This window comes from Haplochromis burtoni, unplaced genomic scaffold (assembly GCF_018398535.1).
Source record: "Haplochromis burtoni strain Fernald_Lab_line unplaced genomic scaffold, NCSU_Asbu1 Contig_343, whole genome shotgun sequence".
Classification (NCBI taxonomy): domain Eukaryota; kingdom Metazoa; phylum Chordata; class Actinopteri; order Cichliformes; family Cichlidae; genus Haplochromis; species Haplochromis burtoni.
In genome coordinates this window covers 56,747-64,233 of record NW_024582704.1, presented here as the reverse complement: position 1 = coordinate 64,233, position 7,487 = coordinate 56,747, and the positions used below count along the sequence as shown (strand labels likewise).

At 37.9% G+C, this 7,487-nt stretch overlaps 1 protein-coding gene across 8 annotated transcripts in view; it reads left to right on the top strand.

Annotated features, from left to right (window-relative positions):
- csnk1g1 (casein kinase 1, gamma 1) overlaps positions 1 to 7,487 on the top strand; it is a 32,632-nt gene continuing 25,145 nt past the window's right edge. For 4 of the 8 annotated variants that reach the window (XM_042228696.1, XM_005942510.3, XM_005942509.2 and 1 more), the window contains exon 1: positions 2 to 196. The gene's annotated coding sequence lies outside the window, so the exon portion shown is untranslated. Of the gene's footprint in view, positions 197 to 7,487 lie in introns of all 8 variants that reach the window. The other 4 variants (XM_005942514.3, XM_005942513.3, XM_042228695.1 and 1 more) reach the window with 2 other exon arrangements.

Here is a 7,487-nt window from a genome sequence, read left to right as displayed (position 1 = left end):
TCTTTCTACATCCGGTATGCTCGAACCTCTCACGAGCAGCGAAGGCAGACGAAGAATGGAGAGAGCCGCTCGGCTGTTCTAGCTTGAGACAACAGCAACAACGGGCAGCACAGAAAACCTCCCCATCACAGGCGGCGTTTTTTGTTGCGAAAAACGACAAGCTGTGCCCCGACTGTCTGGATTTCCCACAGCGAAGGTGAGCCTGAGGTGTTTGCTAGCCAAGCAGCATTTAGTTGCAGGCTTTTGATTCTTGGCTAATGTTTTCGCTGCTAACGGAGCTAATTTCCTTGTTGCACTCGGTCCAGCTGTCACCTAGCCATCAGTAGGTGCTAGTTAAGGCGTTGACACCAGGCAGAGAGAGGGGCTGCTACATTTGCTGCCCTTTAAAACTACTCGGTTTTCATAATTAACATGAAAATGTCCATCCTGTGATTTTTCTCACACTATATTTTGATCCAGTCCAACCATTGTGGCTAAGTAATGTTTGCTAACGTTAGCTTTATGGCTGGTCAGTCTGGTTTGACGGTGGCGTGAAGGTAATTTTATTAAGCTGATGGTTCGTTTACCTACTGCTCGACTTGACCGACACTAATGATACGGCTGGCTTTGAAACGCTGACGTGCAGCTGCCACCTCTCTTCCTTGTTTTGATTTAACCTTAGGCCTGCTGGTAAAGGATCGATCAGCCTCAGCTGCCTCTAACCAGCACTTCCTCACATAGAAAACCTAGTGCCTTGACTGCTTACTACAAGGTGAGGGATGCTCACAATAGGAAAGGTTGAACCCAGGGCCCCTGTCAGCCTGCTCGTCGTCGGCACAGTTGTAAATGTTGGATCTGGTCTGGTCGTCCCAGATGCGCACGCTCGGGATTAAAGTCAGTTTAAATTTTACTTCTGTGTGTACCTCCAGTGTACATTTTCTTTGCTACTAGTCATATTTTAATACACGTGGACCGTCTTAAAGTAAAGTGTCTTGCTACTGAATCAATATGGGATGACTTGTGATCGGTATTTTGCAATAAAATAACGGCGTGTCATGCTCCGTAAAGCAGCTCTGAAGGTCACATTTTATTGATATATTAGTAGTTGAACAATTGTCTAGTATAAGTCATCGTGAGAACATGATAAATGATGTGAAATAGTTTGTGTAGAGCTCAGGCTCACTGTTTGCACATCTTAGGAAGATCCACGTTTAGGCAAAGTGCAAATAGATTAGGTTTTTTTAAAAACTTGTTTTCGCATCTGGAACATGTTTGTTCAAACTGGTGAATTTACAATTGCATGATACACTCTTGATGATCTTGCAGTATTTGCACAATCATTAGTTCAAACCTAAGGAAAAATATCACATTGCCATGCTTACAATTTATTTTTATGTGTTTATTTATTGTTGTTATTACTGTGTGAATTCTCAGAGGAGGAAGAGCATGGACTATAAAAATTCAGTTCTAGTTCATTAGAGCTGCTGCCTTTAAGGAGAGAGGCAGCAGCCTTTAGCTGGCACGGCCACAGTAGGAGTCTGCACTGTTGGCAGGCCCCCCTCTCAAGCTGATCTTTCTACTGAAGGTTAATTACTGCACTGAGAGCCTTTATGTTTCCATAAAAAAATGGTTTAAAAAAAAAAAGTCAACAGATTAGTAATTTTTAATAGATGCTAATCAGCTTGAAGCATCTTTCGGTTTCTCGTAGTATTTTGACAGGCACATTTGTGCACTGTAATCAAGGTTTTTCAAATATATTTTCAGTGCCTCCTGACTGTGATACTGAAGGAAAAGTACTCTTGAATAGTTCTGAGTGTTAAAGCTGCCTATTAACCAATTGCATGAAGTTTCCTAAGCTTTTGATTGCCAGTAAATGGTAATCCAATAAAATCTTGTGCTTCTGATTTGACTGCAGACAAATTAGTTTTTGATTCTCTCCACATTTCTATATTTCAGCGGCTTTGAAAACATGCCGTCATAATACATTACTTGGATATTTCTGCAAATGCCACATTCCTCCTTCATCATTTCTGGATTAGAACTAGAAAATAAAATGCCTCGATGCACATTTTCAGCTGAGAGAATATCAGTGATGTGACAGATATGTGAGATCAGCAACAGCAACTCAACTCTGAAAGCATCTCCAGTAATATGACACATTTCCTCTTCATGCACAGTGAGCGTCATTCAGAGTTGTAAAGATTTAGGATATCCCCATTGTGGAGACAGTCTGCCCTACCTGAACAGAGTAGCATTTAAGTATTCAAAATATGCAAAGGTTTAAGTGCATTAAATGGATCGTTTGTAAGTCTCTCATCCTGAGATTTAGTTTAGTGGTTACAAAGTGACTGCAGTTATTTATTTTCAGCTAAAAAGGAAGTGGCAAATCTAATTTGTACATTGGTGTTTAAGAATCCAAAATATTTATGAGGTTTTTTAAATTTTCTTATTGAACCCAATAATTAGAGCAGAATAATTACAATATTGACAGCTTTAATGCAGTCTAATGAAATGCCATTGTGCAAATGAGCACATCATAAAACATAGGCTGTGCCATGACAAAGTCAATACCCTCATAAGGAGGGAGGCTGCATTTACTGCTAATCTGTTCTAGTGCAGGATAAAACTAAATATAGCATCTGCTGGAGTTTGGCCATCTGGTCAAAAAATAGTACTGATTGATGATCAATCAAAATCATAATTTTCTCAATATATGTAGTTGAACTCATATCGTATGATTAGCATCAAGTGTCCTCTCAGATGTTCAGACTACATCTTGAGCTTCTTTTGACATGTTACATTAGACCTTTCGCCACTATTCTGTTTACGAAAGAAGTTGTACATTAGGTCCAGAGGGACATTGAGTCCACTGTTAATGTGTTTCTCCAAGCTTATCAAGTCAGTCAGTCAGGGTGTTGGGATGATCCATGTACCCAAGCAGCAAGACGGGCCACTACATGACTGTTTCAGCTGTGTGGTGTCAGGTCTCTATCCATTGTGGTAGTAAATATTTAGCATAGTGTGCTGTTTTTCCTTTTCTTGGCTTACTCTCGCCATAATGTGAATTAGTGTGACATTACCTCAGTGCGTCATGCTATCTACAGAGATGTTGCAAGTGTATGGGTTTATGTTTTTATTAAGGATTTTACTTATGATTATAGACATCTCAATAACTGGAAGTTAAGGCTCATTTCATTAGGTAGGTGGTTCAAAGTAACCACCTGATTTGTTTCAAGATGGATGCTGAGTTCCTAAATTTGCTTAATGATTTAAAAAAAATGTATTTTTAGCATCCAATAACTGAGAAAAAAATATTTGGGGTAATTGATTACTTAATTTGCATTCATTTATGATAAGGAGCTGTTTTTGTTTTACTCTTTTGTGCTACAAATCAATTGCACCCCCCTTCCTTTTTTCAGTGGTTTGCTGACTAAAAGCTCATGCTCCCTAATTTAGCTCCAGCTGAAATTACTGAAAGAGAGCCGCCTGTTAACCAGCTCCAGCTACAGGAAGAAAACCTTACAGGGTTTTTAGAGCTAAACCTGTGTGTTGAAGGCTGCCGCCTACCTTGGTCTCAGGATCAGTCAGGGCCTAACAACCTGGCAGGTGACGGTACTATGGTGCAACATTAGTGGCTTAGTGATACAGCTTTTGGGTTTACCCTGGTTTTTCACTGTTTGCCTCCTAGCCTGATCTTTTACTTGAGATAAGCGATTAACAGCTAAGAAGTCTCAGTTCTCGAGAACATGGTGTCACCACAAATTGATGATATCACAGACCACCTCCTTGCGCAGATAGAAAGGTTTTTGATAAGTCTTTGTCTTCAGTAGTGCTTCAGTAAGAAATATAGATCCTTAGGAGTGACCTGCTTTTTTTCTTTTAGGCCTAAAACATTTAAATAATTTTGTACTGTATGCCTTAAATTAATGACCCTAATGCCGGACACCGATCTGTACTTATTAACCTTATATTAAATTCTCATGTAGACTAAGCCTACATTTGAATTATAACTATTCTTGAATTGCTCTTAGACTGTTAAACACCATGAAGGCTGCAGATGAAAGAGTGAGGCTAAAGATTAATTGAATGGAATAACAATTGTAATCCGACTGCTTCTTCTATAATAATTAAAGAGATTTAATGTTGATAAGTGTGATAACTTACAGTCTTCATTTTTGCCAGGTTTCCTTCCTGGTTTCAGATAGTCCAAATTTATTGATGTTGTAGATGTTTTCAATTCAGAGCAAAGCTTAACGCCCCCATGTTCATACATTGCCTTTAATGTTAAACTACTCCTTTCATGTGCACTTGGTCCCCTGCTTTGGGGCAATAGTTGTATTGTTTTCAAATGGTTCTCTGCCCAGAACCATGTGTTTAAGTTCTTAATTATTATTGTTTTAATTATAGAATTTTATTTTCCTGTGTAAAATTATTTGCTTCTTTTCATTAGAATTATCAATGTTTCTGATTGGTCATACTCAGCAATACCACTTTAAAAGAATGTGTTTCATATTAGACTTGGAACCTCTGTGTTTACTTATCCAGTTTTGCGTTTGTGTGATCACAAGGCCTGACTGTTGATGTTGGGGTAAAGCTACGTAGAGTGAATGATTTTTGGTTATTTGCTTGCTAGCTACTTTAGGGCAAGACCCTATGGTCTACACCCTGGACAAGTTGCCAGTATTTATTATTTGAATGATATCTTGCATTTAAAAAATCTATTGCAACAAGACACATTTATGCTAAAATAGAGAAGCAAAATGCTGATGTGAAAGTCATGACAGGGAAGCTTTTATACACCTTGGTTTTGTTCTTCTCTCTTCATCTTAAGAGATTTTTTAAAAAAGCAACGAACCCCCCCCCCCCCCCCCCCCCTCCCCAGTAGCTTTGTCATTGAAAACTCCTTTAGGCCTACTTTTTACTGTACAGAGATCAGGAATCAACAAGGTCATTGATGAAGAGCCTAACCTGTAAACAGAATTGATAATGGCCCTGCTACCAATAAAAGCTTATCAATACCTGTAACAAAAGGTCTGACTTTCCCACACAGGCTACCCCGCATCGGCTAACCAAACAACTGAGTGCTAATTGTTAGCAATATCAGATCTTCACATAGCCCATCTCTACTAGTCACTGTGAAACTGTAGTATGTTTATTATGGATGTAATATATACATCCATAATATTACATGTACACTGTAGTTCAGTAGTTCTCTCATCTTGCCAGAAATGTTGCGTTTGGGTAAACAAGAATCAGTTCTCATTAAGAGTGTTTCAGATTTGACTGGTGTCTGTTAGTCACCTAGGTCTGAAAATATCTGTTCCTTTTATTGATCTCTGCCAAGAACCATGAGGCACGAGACAGTAACTATTGTAGACAGGAGATTTATTTTTCATTCATTCATTTATGTATTTATTTAGAAGAATACATTTGAAGAAGCACCAGCAACCTATACTTTTTTGTTTATTTTCAATACATGACATCTTTGACTGCTACAGTTCAATCAGTAATCTGGGATTTGATATTATAAACTCCTTTCCTTTCATCTATTTCTAAGAAATACATTTACTTTTATAGGATGCCAGAAGGTGTGTATCCTCAAACATAGCTTCATTTATCAGTAGACACTGTGCCTCCAGCGGGATAAAGGTAGGGGATTCCCATCCTTACATCACAACTAAAGACTCCGTTTATTCAGACCGCAGGTCTTCACAGTGGTTGATTCTCCACAGTATCCCACAATCCAGTAGATTCCCTAAATTTGTTCTCGTCTTTATTAATTAGGGATTGACTAAAATTCATCTACACAGATTGAATGTGTCCAGTGTAATAAAAAGATTTATTTTGTAGGTCCTTTTAGACCCATAAGAGATACCTTTGTAATAATGTGACCTATTCCTCTTCAGCTATTTTTTCCTTTAATCAGGAAAAACACATGCAGTACAGTTAATAAACCAAACTAAATGCTAATTATTACAGTATTTAGTGCTGTGCATCTTTGCTGTTAAAGATTGAAAGTCTTTTTTGCAGCGTGAATTATTTTTGTGCCTTTGATGTTTCTACATGGTAATCCGCAGGTTAGGCATGCCAGGGCATGTTTATAGCATAGATGATCTATGGTAGTCTAGTGCACCTGGCTAAAATAAATTATACATTTATAAAACAGACCACATTTATGTTTTATCTCCAAAAAACTAAACAAAAGGAAAGAAAAAAACTAACAAACTTACTCAGTTAGGATCAAATTATGTTCAAGTTTCATACAGAGCGCTGTCCTCTTGATTGACAGACTGATGAGATCAGCTCAAGTTGGTTTCATCAGTGTAACGTGTATTATTCACATAGCCACCCATGTCTTTTAAAAAATTGAATTAAAATGTTGTTATGTGGTTAATTTTTGTAGATGTTATATTTTCTGGAAATTTAGTTTTGAAACCTTCATATAAACTGACTAAAAATAAGCGAAAATATGGCTCTCTTACTTGGACAGCATGCTATACTTGAATACAGTTTAGCTTACTGTAATTAAAGCTTGGTATAAAAGGTTTGAATGGTCAAAGGTCAGTTTAGCTCAGGCTAGTTTTGTAGTTATATGTGATTTTACGTAAAGTAGTAAAGTGCAGCTGTTTTTGCGTGAACACACACTCTGTATATAAAAGATGGACCTACCCCCATCAACTGTTGTGAAATCCTGACTTAAATACTTAGGATTTAGTTAACATTTTGTAATACTATTGTTCATGGAGCCAGAAGTGGCCATGGATTGACAGACACCAGCGAATTAGTGATAATTATAGACAGAAATTAAATACTACAGTTTAGTTCAACTAAACTGGAGTTACAAACATTTTGTGCAGTTAACAATAAAGGAAAATGTATTATCTGTTAGATCATTTCATTACAAACACTGTAAAAGTGAGCAACATAACAGATGCAGTTGAGAGGTACAGCTAAGTAGCTCGAATTAGCTTAGCTGGTGTAAACCCTGGTGCATGCTGGGTTAGTGAGGCCTAAAAATGCTTATTTGCACAATGGAAGCTGCTCACCATTGGGCCTTGCTGCAAGCTTGTTTTATAGCGATGTTGCGCTGTTCCTGGTTTTATGTAATAGTAACACTGCACAGTTGCCCTTGAGAGCAAACTAGCTGTCTTTGATGCTGAGATCTGTGCAGGCAACACTGAGCGTGAGTCATCCAGAAGCCCACACTTTCAGCAGCAGTTTTTCCATGCTCAGGAATTACAGCATTGTCATGAAAACAGTAGTAGCTGATGTTTTTCCTCAAAACATGAAAAGTTGTTTTCAGTATTGAAGAGGTATTTTGAGTAAATAATTAGCAGAATAGTCAATCGGCCTAATTAACAGGCAACGTTTTGTCGTGCTTCAGCAGTGTTATAATTTGTTGAGAATGATTAACAGGATTTTCCCAAGAGGCCTGCAGTTGATAAAAAGCATATGCCATAAGTAATTGTTCAATGCATATTAACTGCTTTTTTTTTCTTCTGAATTCT